The 18,090-nt window shown below is 41.4% G+C and overlaps 1 protein-coding gene across 1 annotated transcript in view; it reads left to right on the forward strand.

Moving 5' to 3' along the window:
- The window catches only part of C7H2orf69 (chromosome 7 C2orf69 homolog), a 61,661-nt gene extending 51,193 nt beyond the window's left edge, over window positions 1-10,468 (forward strand). Inside the window, exons 3-5 of the mRNA XM_069733624.1 lie at window positions 8,988-9,064; window positions 9,886-9,965; window positions 10,061-10,468. The gene's annotated coding sequence lies outside the window, so the exon portion shown is untranslated. The remainder of the gene's footprint in view (window positions 1-8,987; window positions 9,065-9,885; window positions 9,966-10,060) is intronic.
- Window positions 10,469-18,090: the final 7,622 nt, after the last annotated feature.

Genomic DNA, 18,090 nt, shown 5'->3' on the forward strand with positions numbered 1-18,090 from the left:
AAAGTGTGCACAACATTTTTTTTTTCCCATTGATTTACATTGTACTGTAAATCAATAGCGGGTCTGCAGCGTTTCTGCACCTCAAAAAACGCTGCGGATCTGCAGAGAATCCGCAACGTGTGCACATACCCTAACTTAGCAATGTATAGAAGAAGCCTTGCAATTTATTTATCTTCCCATACTTTAAAATCACTGATAAAACACTGATGATAAAAAAAAGGACCAAACGGGTGAAATTTGGATCCAAAATGCTGATGACACTAAAGCAAGTTTTTGTGTATGTGAAAAATCCCTGACGTCTGAATGAATCCTTAAAGGGAACCTGTCAACCCCCTACAGGCGTTTAACTAAAAGAGCCATCTTGTGCAGCACTAATGCTGCATTCTGTCAAGGTGGCTTTTTTATTTGGGGTCCCTTCCAATGCTGAAATATTCGTTTTTATAATTTGCCCCTCATACCTGTAGTCTGTCCAGGGGGCATGTCTTTTCCCCCCAGACACAAACGCCTCCAAGCCATCCATCAGCCCCTCTGTGCGCCGCCTCCTCTGCAGTCATTAATGTCCCCAGCGCCTGCACTGTAAGTTTCCATCATGTGATGGGAGTCGAAGAGCAGTGCAAACTGCGCATGCCCGAAAAAAAAACTTACAGCACAGGCCCCGAGGACGTTACTGACTGCAGAGAAGGCGGCGTCCGGCACACGTAGGGGCTGAGGGATGGCTGGGAGGCGTTTGTGTCAGGGGGGAAAACACATGCCCCCCGGACAGACTACAGGTATGAGGGGCAAATTATAAAAAAGAATAATTCAGCGTTGGAAGGGACCCCAACTAAAAGGGCCACCTTGACAGAATGCAGCATTAATGCTGCACAAGTTGGCTCTTTTAATTAAAGAAGGTGACAGGTTCCCTTTAAGTTAATTGTAGTGATTCGTAGTAGGAGACGGACTTCTATGAAATATATCTGCCTAAACCAGTAATAGGAGACAGGTGCCAAGAGAATAGTGGTTAGTAGCTGTCTTCAACAGACACCTGGTGCTATGTGGTAATTTTTCTTGGCACCTTATTCATATGTTGTACGGTGCATTAATATAATAATAAGCATCACACAATATATGTAAAGTAGTGGTGTCATATTTTTGCCTGCTTTTAAACAAAGAAACTACAGGAAAGAAGAAGCGCACATAGGGTCTTATCCGACAATTTCAGAATCTGTTATTCAGAAAACTGCTCCCCTGGTGCCCCTTTGATAGGGCATACAAATGTCAGCTGCCGCAGATCCACGGGTCAAGGATTGACCATATCAGGAACCATACAAAGGATTTTTGTGGATATTGTTCGTGCTGCTGAACAAAGGGAAATTAGACTGATGAAAAGGAATGGTGGTTTTATTCAACGCGTTTTGAAGTCTATACAGGTAGTCCTCGACTTACGCCGTTGATCCGTTCTTACGCAGCGTTGTAAACCGAATTTCGATGTAAGTCGGACCATACATTCATACAGTACTGTACCATAATAACAGTACAATACTGCAAACACTTAGCCTATCCAAACACCTATCCTAACACAATTAGGGTGTTATGGCATGCAGGAGACTCGTTTTCCTCGTGTAACCGGGTACAGTGTACAGTACTGGACTCTATTCTTCCGTTGCTGCACGTAGTTGCATGTAGTTCGACTTACGATGCAAAACCGTGTAAGTCGGAATGAGGCATCGTATAAAGCGTTGTAACCACGAAACGATGTAACTCGAGACCGTTGTAACCCGAGGACTAACTGTATATGAGTTCTTCCTCAGGAATAACCACACACATATGATATCCACAAAAATCCATTATATGGTGCCTGCTTTTAGCATCACTGATATCAGAACTGGTATGTACCTATCCTGGGTATGCTGGGCTTCACTTCTTTCCCCTGGATCTACTGCCCTCTGTTGTGCTTCACATCGAGTTTGGCAAGCTGCCCGGCCTGGCTCGATGATCTAATCTCCCTAGCCCTATTTAGATTTAGTAGAAAAGTTCTCTTTGTTTAAGAAGTTTATATTGGGTCAACATTTCTTCACAATGTCTCATTTGGGGTCTCTATTCATTATGGGGTGTAGTGGAATATATCCTTAACTTGTAATTTCACATGTGAATCAAAGGCTTTGTTATGCACCTCGGCTGCACTTTCCTTTGCTTTTGGTGACAGAATAGCACTGAATGAATCTTCATTTTCCCTTTAAGTCAAGTGGCATTGCTGTGGAACCCAACAGACTTCATGATAAGGCAATAGGGGCCACGGAGTTGCTGTGGGTGTCTGATATAAGATGTATCCAACATTGAGAGGTAGCTCCTGATATGGGAAAAACCTGTAATATACGGCAGAGATGTATCTGCCATTGGAACAGACTGTCAGGGTTTAATATGTTCCATTGATGCATGTAATGTAATGAAAAGAAAAGACGTGACTACCGAATGTTTTGTAAAGCCACACATGTTAAAGTAACAGACTGTGTGTAACCTGGCTTACGGTGCGGTTTATGATGCTTTAATAAACCGGAACGGACTTAATTTGTGGAAAAATCGTGCCTGTATGCGTTATTCCCGTGCAAAGCGAGTGTCCCCCCAAGACCCGAAGTAAGGGAAACGCTACAGGAGGTACATCTGCAGGTGCAGAGGAAGAGCACGTGAAAGCAGGGCTGTCACTTCCAGCTGTCACAGACTGTATCGGGAAGGGACGGAATCAGGGCAAAAGGTTGGGAGGGGTCCGGTTGCTGTGAGCAATGATGGAGGCTATCTCCACCTCTGATAGTATGCTACAAAAGAAAAACAAAAAACTGATCAGTACCTCTGAACAGAATAAAAGCAAGTGTGAACAGGTGCAAGTGGCTATGACTTCATACTGTGCAAACAATAGAATACAGCAGCCTCTCTAAGCGGTAAGATAGGCGCATCTTTTTTTGCTGGCACCTTAAACCCAGGGCTGCCACTAGGAATTTCGGGGGCCCCATACTGGCAACATTTTCGGGGCCCCCTTGAGACTTCAACCAGGCTCCAACCCAGCCCCGCCTCCACCCCTCAAACTGTCCACGGTCCCACAACCTTCTCTGGGAAAAACTCCATTTCTGCACCACGTCATCACCAATCACGCATTAACATTTCCCATCACCAGATCACATACATAGCCAACAGCATTTGTTTTGGACAAAATATTTTTTAATCTACCACCACGACAAGGTAGACTTTTTTTGGCCGAGTTCTGCTCTACTCCATCTTGTTAATCATTTGTTAAAATATCCAATACAATTTAGGTATATTTTAATTTATTTTTCAATATTTAAAATGACCAATAATACCACATACAAGGGACAAATACCACTGCACCATGACCACACACCATATTACCACCACATAGTGACCTATAATACCACATACAAGGAACAAATACTGCCATCACATGACCAGAGCACATATTACCACCACAGTAACCGAATAATACTACATACAAGGGACAAATACCACCACACCATGACCAGACACCATATTGCCACCACAGTGACCGAATAATACTACAAGGAATAAATACCGCCACATCATGACCAGATAATATATTAGTGACCAATCAATACCACATACAAGTAAAAAATAGCACCACACCATGACCAAACAACATATTACCACCACATAGTGACCTATACCACATACAAGGAACAAATACAGCCACACCATGACCGGACCACATATTACCTGTTGTGAATTCTGCTCTTGGGCTCCCTCTGGTGGTTATGAGTGGTAGTGCTGCTGTCTTTGGATCGCAGCATTTATCAGGTGTGTCCACTTGGACAAATTGCAATTTGGACTGGGCTATTTAGTCTTGCTTGATCCTTTAGTCAGTGCCAGTTGTCCATTGTTTTTGTAGGATTCACATCCCAGACTGGTCTCTTCTGTTTGCTGTTCTTTTCAACAAAGATACGTTTTGGCTTTGTTTTTGCTGTCCACATGCTGTGGGCCTTATAGTTCTGTGCATTTTCATGTTTTGTCTTGTCCAGCTTTGTCTGTGTTAGGATTTTTTGCAGCCAAGCTGTACCTCTGGAGATGCAGATATACCCTCCATGTCTTTAGTCAGAGGTGGAGTTTTGTATTTTCTGTGGTGGATATATTCTAGTGTTTTAATACTGACCACATAGTTCTCTGTCCTATTCTTTCTTTTTAGCTAGCAAGGCCTCCTTTGCTAAATCCTGATTTCAGTCTGCGTATGTCATTTCCCTCTCCTCTCACAATCAATATTTGTGGGGGGCTGTCTATCCTTTGGGGATTTTCTCTGAGGCAAGATAGTTTTCCCGTCTCTATCTTTAGGGGAAGTTAGTCCTTAGGCTGTGTCGAGGTGTCTAGGGAGTGTTAGGTACATCCCACGGCTACTTCTAGTTGCGGTGCTAAGTTCAGGGTCTGCGGTCAGTACAGGTACCACCTTCTCCAGAGTACGTCACATGCTGCTCCTAGGCCACCAGATCATAACAATTACCACCCCAAAGTGAATGAATATTACAATACTGATCATTAACAAAAACACTATACTAGTATCACCATAAGTGCCATTATACACCGGAGATCTGTACTTAGTATGCAGTGTCTGTGTACAGGTAATATAGTGATCTACAGTGACATTTACACAGGAGCTCTGTATACAGTGTCAGTGTACAGGTAATAAGGTGATCACCAGTGACATTATACACAGTAGCTCTGTATATAGTGTCAGTATACAGGTAATACAGGGATTACTAGTGACATTATACACAGGAGCTCTGTATATAGTGTCAATGTACAGATAATAGATTGACCACTGGTGAAATTGTACACAGGAACTCTGTATATAGTCTCAGTGTAAAAGTAATACAGTGATCACTGGTGACATTGTACACCAGAGCTCTGTATATAGTGTGTTATGATCCGGTGACTTTGGAGCTGCATGAGAACTTTCACTCAAGATGGTGGCCACTGTACTGACCTCAATCCTGAACTTAACACCGCAACTAGAAGTAGCTGTGGAGTGTACCTAACACACCTCGTCACAGCCGGAGAACTAATTACCCCTAAAGATGGAAAGAGGAATACTATCTTGCCTCAGAGAAAATCCCCAAAGGATAGACAGCCCCCCACAAATATTGGCGGTGAGTCGGAGAGGAAAAAACACACACAGGCAGAAAACAGAATTTAGCACAGGAGGCCACACTAGCTAAATAGGACAGAATAGGACAGAGTTCTGTGCGGTCAGTAAAAAACCCTTCAAAAACATCCACTGCAGAAATAACAAAAATACCTACATCAAACTAATAGATGTAAGAGCGTAAATCTGCAACTCCAGTGAATCCTACAATCAGAGCAGGAATAAAACTGAAACCAGCACACAGCATGATGCAATATTATTCTATAGATGTACGCATATAGCAGCACTATCACAATACTAGAAAAATAAGATGAATCTAATACTGTGGGTTTACTTAGGATAAAAAAATGTATTGCCATCACGACTGTGACACCATAAGTACCCAATATATATATAATATGAATCTAGCACTGAAAAGACGATCTCACCCAAATCAGTCCTTAGAAGTAGTCAGACCAATCAGCCCCGACGCGCGTGATGCCCTGATGGCAATACATTTTTTATCCTAATTAAACCCATAGTATTAAATTCATCTTATTTTTCTAGTATTGTGATAGTGCTGCTATATGGATACATCTGTAGTATAATATTTAATCATAGAGTGTATTATGGTCTCTGTATTCCCAGTCTGTATACATTTGTATTAGTGTCAGACCTTTGTCTTTGCTCATCACTGCAATTACATTTGTCCAATTTTTAAATTTTTATAGCATGTCTTGAATTTGATTATTTATAAATAATTAATAAAACATTAATATATTTTATATGGGTATTTTTGTACTACTTTTGTTTTTTTGTATATAGCTGTATTTTGGAGTATACCTGTTTTAATGGTGGTTATTTTATCAATTTAATTTATTTAATATTTTTTCTGTTTTTTTTTTTTCATTTACCATGTTACATGGTGCAGGATCATGAGGCAGGAAGGAGAGAGATGGGGTAGGATGGAGACGCATGGTCCATGAGTCTCCATCCTGCCGCCCAAACATATTGTGGTTTGCCGCTTTCAATATAAAAAAAAACAAACAAACACTTTCACGGCTATAGAGTTTAACTGAACCTGCGTCTTGGTCTCAGGTTCAGTTACTGCGCTGGCAGAAGCCTGCCGCTGGGCCCGATGAGCAGAAGAGACGGGGCCCATTGCAGGCCCCTCTGCTCATCGGGCCTCATATGCCAGTCAAGGCAGTAATGCCCTGATGGCAGCCCTGCCTAAACCTAGTATTTCTTGAACATGCCTCTCCTAGGTGACAACACTTCTCTTCTTAATGTAAACTACACAATAAAAACTCTCTTGAGCAATCCAACTAGATAATAAGATATCATGTATCATGACCTCACAAAATACAGTGAAGTAGAAGCAATTACAGGGTTTTTGGTAAACAATGACATATTGCTAGAACCTAATTCCTGGGACCCGCACCAATCCTTAGAACAAATGGGACACTGGTCCTCCATATCATTTACCTGCATAGTACTGCACCTATCATCTGTACAGGGAAGTACAACACATCTCCATGTGCTTAAATGGTGTCAAAGGGGAGTTACATATAGTAAAATTCACTATAGTGCATTAATACCGTCATGTCCCTTTAAATTATCAGTGACTTCTGTCACCATAGCAATAAACAACCAATAGGATTGCTAGATTTGAATTTGAAGAAAAACACAAACGTCAGTTATTCTCAGTCTGTTCTATCTCAGCAGAGAGTGAAGACGGACACCTGCGGCCACTGCGACATTTCAGGTATAAACCTGTAATATTATATAAGTGACGGCTGATTTATCTCATCACATACAGGTCCTTCTCAAAAAATTAGCATATAGTGTTAAATTTCATTATTTACCATAATGTAATGATTACAATTAAACTTTCATATATTATAGATTCATTATCCACCAACTGAAATTTGTCAGGTCTTTTATTGTTTTAATACTGATGATTTTGGCATACAACTCCTGATAACCCAAAAAACCTGTCTCAATAAATTAGCATATTTCACCCATCCAATCAAATAAAAGTGTTTTTTAATAACAAACAACAAAACCAACAAATAATAATGTTCAGTTATGCACTCAATACTTGGTCGGGAATCCTTTGGCCGAAATGACTGCTTCAATGCGGCGTGACATGGAGGCAATCAGCCTGTGACACTGCTGAGATGTTATGGAGGCCCAGGATGCTTCAATAGCGGCCTTAAGCTCATCCAGAGTGTTGGGTCTTGCGTCTCTCAACTTTCTCTTCACAATATCCCACAGATTCTCTATGGGGTTCAGGTCAGGAGAGTTGGCAGGCCAATTGAGCACAGTAATACCATGGTCAGTAAACCATTTACCAGTGGTTTTGGCACTGTGAGCAGGTGCCAGGTCGTGCTGAAAAATGAAATCTTCATCTCCATAAAGCATTTCAGCCGATGGAAGCATGAAGTGCTCCAAAATCTCCTGATAGCTAGCTGCATTGACCCTGCCCTTGATGAAACACAGTGGACCAACACCAGCAGCTGACATGGCACCCCACACCATCACTGACTGTGGGTACTTGACACTGGACTTCAGGCATTTTGGCATTTCCTTCTCCCCAGTCTTCCTCCAGACTCTGGCACCTTGATTTCCGAATGACATGCAAAATTTGCTTTCATCAGAAAAAAGTACTTGGGACCACTTAGCAACAGTCCAGTGCTGCTTCTCTGTAGCCCAGGTCAGGCGCCTCTGCCGCTGTTTATGGTTCAAAAGTGGCTTTACCTGGGGAATGCGGCACCTGTAGCCCATTTCCTGCACACGCCTGTGCACGGTGGCTCTGGATGTTTCCACACCAGACTCAGTCCACTGCTTCCTCAGGTTCCCCAAGGTCTGGAATCGGTCCTTCTCCACAATCTTCCTCAGGGTCCGGTCTCCTCTTCTCGTTGTACAGCGTTTTCTGCCACATTGTTTCCTTCCAACAGACTTACCATTGAGGTGCCTTGATACAGCACTCTGGGAACAGCCTATTTGTTGAGAAATTTCTTTCTGGGTCTTACCCTCTTGCTTGAGGGTGTCAATGATGGCCTTCTTGACATCTGTCAGGTCGCTAGTCTTACCCATGATGGGGTTTTGAGTAATGAACCAGGCAGGGAGTTTATAAAAGCCTCAGGTATCTTTTGCATGTGTTTAGAGTTAATTAGTTGATTCAGAAGATTAGGTTAATAGGTCGTTTAGAGAACCTTTTCTTGATATGCTAATTTATTGAGACAGGTTTTTTGGGTTATCAGGAGTTGTATGCCAAAATCATCAGTATTAAAACAATAAAAGACCTGACAAATTTCAGTTGGTGGATAATGAATCTATAATATATGAAAGTTTAATTGTAATCATTACATTATGGTAAATAATGAAATTTAACACTATATGCTAATTTTTTGAGAAGGACCTGTATTCATACAGAATAACCCGAGATGTTCTGTTACTAATTGTTCTTATTTACCCCAATACTTCACATAGAGGCATGTACATGATGAGGACTGATACTCCGCTGTCACCACTTGTCACATCTTATTGGTTGGGTCCAATATTTAACATCAGCTCCATCCTCCATAGAGAACGGCGCCTGCAGAGCAGAGAACGAAACAAAGTCGATTATTCCAAATATTCCTCCATTAAAGTGCTCCATATACAGCATAGAATAACGGGGGAGGGCAGATATTGGATATATAACAGTCATATCCTGCACACTGCCCAATGTTGCCTTTGCCCCGGCAATGCCTCCTAAACACACAGATGGTGTTTCCCAAAGTTTCCAGTAACAGTACACCCTGGTCAATGGCATCTGCCCAAATGCCCAAAACCTATTCTGACTGTTCTGCTTTTTCTACAGGATTTTGATAAATTTCAACACGAGTGAAGCCCACAGCGAGACCATGTGGACCGGACCTTCATCCTGCGTTGGATCAGGTGAGATTCCTCACAGTGTTAGGGTATGTGCACACGTTGCAGATTTCCTGCGGATCCACAACGTGTTTTTTCCATGCAGAAACGCTGCAGATCCGCAATTGATTTACAGTACAATGTAAATCAATGGCAAAAAAAAAAATGCTGTGCTAATGGTGCGGAAAAATCCACACGGAAAACGCAGCAGATTAAAAAAAAGACCATGTCAATTCTTGTTGCGGATCTGCTGCGTTTCTGCACCCATTCCATAATAGAAATCCGCAGGGGTAAAAAAAGGAAGAAATCCGCACAAAATCCGCAAAAGAATTGCACAAAAACCTCAAAAAAAGCGTAGATTCTGACTTGCGTTTTCTGCCAAGAAATGCAGAATCTGCACAGTAAATTCCACAGTCAAATCCACAACGTGTGCATATAGCCTTAGACAACCATTCTCTGTCCTGTGGTCAAGTGGCTCCCAACAGCTTCACCTTTCTTTATCTTTGGGATGTGTCAGGTTTCCAGTAATTTTGGGGGTAAATATAGAACTGCAGATATTTGCTGTAAAAAATACCAGAAAGCTAAACTGATCCCCTACAAAGGTTGACATTGCCGGTTTGAGCAGAACGTGAGCTTGATAGGTAGAGAGGGGAATCCTATCACTGGCCATGAAGGCTACCGAAGAATTGCATCTTCCATGTCCAAAACACATTGTTCTAGCTTCTTCTTACTGACATTTCTGTTCCTAGTACTTAGTGGGGTGGTTAGCAATATGGTGATCAGCAGTGCTGCTCTGTCACGTCCTCTTTGTATGGTTATGGGTGATCCTTATATTTGGTTCTTTTCAGTTGATATCACACCGGAGGAGGCATTCAGAAGACTGGCCTTCTGTATGAAGTTTCTGCCGTCACCCCTCAACAAGATGGAGGTTAGTGAGAAGACGACTATACCGCTGCCTTTAATTTTACAAGGGTGTATAGGAATGTCTTATTACATGAGTAATGAAATCTGCTGTCTTCTTAGCGCCTCATGCCGACGAGCCCAGAAGCCCAGAAGAAATATACAACAAGGCATGAATATGAAGAGCAGCCTACACCATCCATGAAGACCCACATCACAGAACAAGAAGCAAGGGCAATGCGGGCTAAAGTACTGTGTATGGACCTGGATGAAAAGCAGCTAACCCAAAAAGAAGAAAGGAAGAAAAAAAAGGTCAACATCACAATTAAGATCGGCGCCAGTAGAGAGACCACAACAGAGGCTAGAAGAAGCAGCAGGACAGAGGCCAGAAGAAGCAGCAGGACCACGCAGTGCCACATCCTCCAGTATATTAACCAGTATTTGAGAGGAAAGAAGAACATCATCTGGACAATCCTGCTAGGACCTCTCAGCCGCTAACATCATATACGGCAAATACTGGGAGGTAAGTATAAAAAAAAGAATAGTAATAAGAGCATTAAAATATTAGAGCAGCAGTATAATAATATTAGTAGGCAAAACTGTAATAGTAGCTATCATAGTAGTAACATAATAGTAGTAATATATAATATATAATTATAGTAGTAATTATAGTAAAAAATAGTAGGAATAAAAATGTAAAAGTAATAATATTAGTAGCTATAACAGCAGGTTTGATCTAGCAGTGCGTAACATAGGGACCTTAATATTGGTAGGGCAAAGCATTAATAATGATTAATAACAAACAATTAATTACAGTAGTATAAATACTATATAGAGAAGTAGTTGTCATAGCAAGGTAGTCAGCTAGTATTAACAACTATTCTATTAATATAACACTATACACATTTTATTAGAATTAGGTGCCTTGATCCAGGGTTCTAGGACTGATCGCCTTTTCCCGGGGTCAAGAAGGAATTTTTCCCTTTAGACACAAATTGGCTGAAAGTGTCCAAGGGTTTTTGCCTTCTTCTGGATCAAAAGCATATACATAGTATAGTAGTAATATTTATAGTAGAAAAGGTACAATAGTATTTTTATAGTAATAGCAAAAAAATAATTACTGCTATAATTGTAGAATATTTATAATAAGGAAGAAAAAGGACAAAAAGCATAAAATAGTTATTAAATTAGTATTTTAATAAGCATATACTAATGTTTTTAGTTTTAATATTAGAATAAACATTACTTAGAATAGAAACAATAATAATAATAATAATAATAAATTACAATAGATAATGTGGGAGGATAATAATAAACATAGTATTAGTAGTAGGGTTTGATCCGGGGTTCTAGGACTGATCGCCTTTTCCCGGGGTCAAGAAGGAATTTTTTCCCTGAGTCACAAATTGGCTGAGTGTGTCCAGGGTTTTTTGCCTTCTTCTGGATCAACAACTTTAGACATAGGAGCTTTATTTATTCCGGTTAGTGTAGTGTTAGTGTAGGGTCCCATCTGAAGAGGTCGCCTTGTCGTTGGCAGATGGGCTCGCACAATTTGATCAAAATGTGCGCCAAGAACCTCACATTTCTAGGAGCTGTGTAATAAATATGGCCAATAAGAAATAAGAGTAAACTGAATGGCACTAGGAACAAGGTGGATACTCACTGGTGAAGCAGGTTAGCTGAGTCGACAACACCCCATGCGGAAACTCCCCGAGAAATTGGTGTGCTCACTTGAAAAAACATGTATAATCAATCCAGAAGTAGAAGAAATTAGCCGCACCGCACAAATCTTCCTTATCTTTAAAAAAACCTTTGTCCTTTATTGCAGACATCGTGATGTGGACATGGTTACAAAGGGCAGAACGGCTGCAGATCAAGCTGGTATAATCAATGGACGACGGCCGTTTCGCGTATTGCAAACTTCAACGGGTCCCGTTGGATCCGTTGAAGCACAGGACCCGTTGCAGCGTGCAATACGCGAAACGGCCGTCGTCCTTTGATTACACCAGCTTGATCTGCAGCCGTCCTGCCCTTTGTAACTATGTCCACATCATGATGTTGAGGAAGATTTGTGAGGTATGGCTAATTTCTTCTACTTCTGGATTAATAAATATGGCCGTTTACATATTTGCGCTGGCAGAATTTTGTTGCCGCTTTTCTTTCTTGCTTTTGCATTGCAACTACAGCAGCTGCTCCTGCATATTTATTTCAGTTTGGTTTGTTAGTTTACTTTCTTTCTAGATTAACACCTTTAGACATTATGACCTTACAACTAGTTAGTAATAATTTAAGTACGGATGTAGGGTAAAATTGGTGATAATTTTAGAAACTGAGAGAAATTATACTACAATTCGTGTTATTTTAGTTTTTTAAGAAAACCACATTAACACGTTTCCTTTATGCTTCCAAGTTTGATATCAAAGGCACCATATGAACATTTATATTCATTTTCATCTTTTGATTCTTAGTTAGGTCTCCCTGATCCCTATAGAAATGTCAGTAGTAAATGGACATACCTTACATTTGACACCCATTGTTCGATGCATAACTGTAACAAGTAACCATACAGCCCAACGCTGGAGTTATACTCTTTCTTCACATTGAGAACTAGGACATGAAAAACTCTACTGTCTAATATGTCTTACACTCCACAGTTCTGGATTGAAATGGGTTGTCTGATGTATAGCACCACTCTTCTCTTTAGGCTGTGTTTGGTATTGCAATAATAAATGTAATTCAAAGAACGAAGGAATCAACATTGCTGGACGAATCATCACAGCAATCTGAAATACGCAGGCAATTTAATATTGATAGCAACAAGCGTAGATGGACTCAAGGACTTATTACGGCGTGTCCAGATGGAAAGCTCAACCATGAGACTTTTACTCAACACAAAGAAGACAAAGATATTATTGACTACTGACAGGTACAACCAGACACATTTGACACAAACGGCCTCAAACTGGAAGTTGTAAAAGACTTCCACCTACTCAGATCGATGATCACTCAAGATGAAATGACAACACCAGAAGTGAATATCTGTCTAGCTATGGGCAAATCAACAATGAAGACACTGGACAAGGTCTTCAAATTGAGGAACATTTCACTGGCGACGAAGACACGGTTTATGCATAGTTTTATCTTTCCTGTGGTAACGTACAAATGTGAAAACTGAACAATGAAGAAACAAGACAGAAGAAGAAATAAATGCCTTTTGAAATGTGGTGCTGGAGAAGGATGTTATCAATACCATGGATGGCAAGAAGAACAAACAAATCAATTTTGGAACAAATCAAGTGGGACACGTGACTCAAAGGACCCATCACCAAGCTACGACTTGCCTACTTTGGGCACATCATACAAAGCAAACAATCACTGTAGAAGGACATCATGATTGGAAAAATAGAAGGAACAAGGAGAAGAACCACCCAATGGCTTGATACAATCAAGATAACGGCGGAAAAGACCCTGGTGGACCTATCTAGGCTTGCACAAGATCGATCTCCCTACAGATTGTTCATCCATCAAGTCACCATTGCTCCAGACTGAGCTGAAGGCCATGAATTAATAATTAGTGATATACTGTAGCTATAAATTCAATAGTAGAAGGGCCAATGTTATGATGGTACAGCTGTATCATATAAGAGGGGTGACATATCTGTAGTGATTTGGTCGTACAATAAAAGGGAGGGGGTGACGTACAGTGATACAGCTATGTAATAAATGGGAAGAGGTGATGACAAACCCCCCATACATAGAACTTAGTGTTCAAATAGTCACAAACTCTCCCTCCTCACATCACATACAAACACATTGCTCTTGTCAGCCAACGAAACAGCCTACCACCTAGGAGAAGTAGCTTCCCTATCAGTCAATGTTTGAACATTTAAAAAGCCTTGTGATGACCAGAGATAAGTTCCTGGTCAAAACTGACTCAGGGCAAATCTGCATACATTCCCAGTATGGAGCATTGCCAATATGACGCCATATTCAGCTGGTTTCTTTTACCCCTTACTGACCTCGGATGGAATAGTACGTCCAAGGTCAGTACTCACGCTTTGATGTGGGTTCCGGCGGTGAACCCACCTCAAAGCTGCAACATGTTAGTTGTTTTCAACAGCTGACATGTGCGCACAATAGGTGCGGGTGGAATCGCGATCCACCCCCCCCTATTAACTAGTTAAATGCCGCTGTCAAACTCTGACAGCAGCATTTAACAAGTGCTTCCGGCCATCGGGGCGGAAATGTGCGTACCGCTCACCCTCGTCAAGTGATGGGGGGCAGAGGTGCGTCGGCATGGCATTGAAGCATGGCAAAAGTAAAAAAAGTTTTAAAAAATACGAACAAAAATAAAAATATAAAACTTCAAATCACCCCCTTTTCGCTTCTTTCAAAATAAAACAATTAAAAAAAAAATCAAACCTACACATATTTGGTATCGCCGCATTCAGAATCGCCCGATCTATCAATAAAAAAAAGAATTAACCTGATTGCTAAACGGCATAGCGAGAAAAAAAATTAAAATGTCAGAATTACGTTTTTTGGTGGCTGCAACATTGCATTAAAATGCAATAACGGACTATTAAAAGAACGTATCTACACAAAAGTGGTATCATTAAAAACGTCAGTTCAGCGCGCAAAAAAATAAGCCCTCACCGAATCCCAGATCACGAAAAATGGAGACACTATGGGTAATTGCACAATTTTTGTTTTTAGCAAAGTTTGGAATTTTTTTCACCACTTAGATAAAAAAATTACCTAGACAGGTGTGGTGTTTTTGAACTCATAATGACCTGGAGAATCATAATGGCAGGTCAGTTTTAGCAGCGTGGGATTACACCTTTTTTGCAATTTCACCGCACTTGGAATTTTTTTTTTCGTTTTCTAGTACACGACATGGTAAAATCAATGGTGTTGTTCAAAAGTACCACTCGTCCTGCAAAAAATAAGCCCTCATATGGCCATATTGACCGCAAAAATAAAAAAAGTTATGACTCTGGGAAGGAGGGGAGCGAAAAACGAAAAGTCAAAACCGAAAAAAGCTCCAGGGGTTGAGATAAAACCTTCCGGCACTTCCCTGCCACTTGACGAGTAGGCTAGAGAAATGGCCTACCTAATCCATCTCACAATAGTAGGTTTTGAGGCTCTATATTTTCTTTTCTAGAGCCCTGTAAGGATACAAAGAAAGACCTATCCTTTCTACACTCTTTAGTGGCTGAAAGGAGATGTGTAGTTAGGTGCCTAATGTATAATGCATGCAACTTCTCCTTCTCGTTATTTGGGTTGGGACTAAAGAAAGGAAGGACAACTTGTATTCTATGAAACTAACTCGCCACTTTAGGAAGATTGGCCGGATCTGGTTTAAAGATCACCCTATCATGTAGGATCTGGGTAAATGGCAGAGCTATAGAAAGGGCTTCAATATCACTAACTCTCCTGGCTCAAGTTAATACTACCAGCAGAGCTCTTTTGACGGAAAGAATCTTGTGGGTTGCTGATTATATGGGTTCAAATGGTGTCAATTATGGTTGTTAGTACTACATTTAAATGCCATAGCACCAGTTTTATCCTTAAAATGGGTCTTGATGTTAAAGAGGCTTTAATGAATCTCGATACCCAATAATTACCCACTAAGTCGCAACTGTATAGGGTCCCGAGAGCTGACACTTGTACCTTTAGGGTGCTGGTAGACAGCCCTAATTCAAGGCCCCTCTGAAGAAACTCCAAAATCTTTACTATTGGTGCCCCCTCTTCTACCTTAGCACTTGAGAAGGATAAGAACTTTTTCCAAGTTCTAGCATATATTCGAGCTGTGACTGGTTTCCTACTCTGAAGCAGGGTAGATACGACATTGGCAGAAAAACCTCTCTTTTGTAACAGTGAACTTTCAAGTTCCATGCTGACAAGTGGAGGCCGGTTACTTTTGGATGGAATATCGGCCCTTGAACAAGAAGGTTCGGGATTTCCGGTTTAACCCACGCATCTGACACAAAGGTCTCTTGGGTCAAAAGGGGGCAACCAAGATGACCCTCGCCTTGTTTTCCCTGATTCTCCTTACAACCAGTGAAATCAGTGCACCGGGAGGGAAGGCGTACGCCAGGCTGAAATTCCAGGGAAGCTGGAGTGTCCACATCCAAGGGTTTTTCTCTGGGGTTCAGGAAACAGAGACTCCCTCACTTACCGATTTGTCTCAGAGGATTGCGGCTAAGGCTACTTTCACAGATCAGGTTTTCGCTGTCAGGCTCAATCCAGCTAAATTTCAAAAAAACGGATCCAGCAAATGTTGCCGCCGGATCCATTTTTTTCCCATAGACTTGTATTAGTGCCGGATTGCGGCGGATGACATTGCGTTTTGTCCGGTTTTCGCCGGATCCAGCAAATCTGCCGTTTCTGGAAAAAACGTCCATAGCAAAGTTTTTTGTCTGTGGCGAAAAAGCCGGAAGCGCCGGATTCAGCGCTTCCGGCTGTTTGCTAGAATGGAAGCCTATGGGAGCCGGAAGGTGCCGGATCCGGAAAAAGAAGGATTCTGGGGCCGGATTCCGTTTTTTTAAACTGACCATGCTCCAATTTTTTTAATCCAATTATTTGCATATGCTAGTCGGATCCGTCGAAAAAACGAATCCGTCACATCAGTTTTTCGCAATCTGCGCCGGATCCGTTTTTTCCTACATTCGCTGGATTGGGCCTGATGCAAAAAACCTGATGTGTGAAAGTAGCCTTAGAAAAACCACCTTATTTTCTTTCCCTCGTATATAAAGGGCCGTCAAGGAAAGGAGATATTTCTCTGCTATCTGAAACAGATGATCTGTTACTCTCATCAGTGTTTTTAACTAAGTTCCCACTGGCGGTTTACATAGGCCAGAGATACTCGACTGTCCGAGAGAATCTTGACACTCAGGCCCTGTAAGGATAGAAGGAACATGTTAACTGCTCGTTCTGTAGCCAGCAACTCTTTAACATTGGAAGAGGTTTTCTCAGTCTTAGTCCAGATTCCCTTGATGACCTCCTTACCCAGATGTGCTCCTCATTTTGTGGGACTCGCATCCATGGTGACAATCTGAGTGATGTTCATTCACACCCCCTACCCCCGGCATGGCCCGCCTCCCCGCACTTCCATAATACACACAGTGATCCAGGTACAACTGCCCATTGGGCACGTTACCTGTCGCGCCACTGCACCTACCGATGATGTCATCGGGCGCTCCTACAGCCGTCACCACATGCTGCAACCGCCTCTTCCATGAGTGCAGCACTTCTGGTACCAGCTCATGCAACTGCGGGCAGGGATCCAGGACGCAAGGTGCATTCATACCCACCCTACCATTGCATACACGTGCCAGACTCCCATGAGCGCATTGTGGAGCCTCCGGGAGCCACGTGCTGGCTGAGACAGAGAAGGGATCCCTGCCGAACTCGGCCGGCCAGGGCAAGATTGAATCCTTTGTCCGTTCTTCAACAGGTAAATTTGTCACTGGTTCCCCCATCAAGTACAGGAACTGATGTGGGAGAGCGGTGCTGCCTTTTTAGCCTGTAGGTTTCCTGTCTTTGGTGGGCGGATTTCCTCTCTCGTGGTGCTGTCATGGGTGATTGAATACATTTAAATTATACATACCCTTTAAAGTATACATTGAAATCTACATATAATGGGCCTTATTTATCAAAACTGTCTAACCGAAAAATCTTGTCCACAGGAACCTGAGTTTCCCTGGTAAAATGAAAGCTGCAGTTATTGGCTGCCATGGCAACTAAGTTTTTTCTTTTTAGATAGCTTTGATTAATGTGCCCATCCATGCTTTGATATGCATCGTTTAGGTGTTTTGTTTTATTTTTTTCTTCCGAAAGCAGCATACTTCGAATATGGTGCTTTTATTAGTTTTTTGCTCCAAAGTCCTTTTTAGGTTTTTCTACTATGATTAAAAACACATGGTGTTAATTGCAACGTGTTCTGAAGCAATTTTAAGTAGCTTTTTTGACCAATCATGTAATTATCATAATTTGTAATGAAAAATCCATGAAAACAGTTTTAGCAAATATTGAAAAAATTAAGAACAGCTATTACATGTGATAAATTCAAGAAAATAAGACTGTATAAAAAATCTTTGGACTGGAATGCTACAAAGCTGAAAATGTATTAATAAGAAATGAGATATAAA

Source organism: Ranitomeya imitator, chromosome 7 (assembly GCF_032444005.1).
Source record: "Ranitomeya imitator isolate aRanImi1 chromosome 7, aRanImi1.pri, whole genome shotgun sequence".
Classification (NCBI taxonomy): domain Eukaryota; kingdom Metazoa; phylum Chordata; class Amphibia; order Anura; family Dendrobatidae; genus Ranitomeya; species Ranitomeya imitator.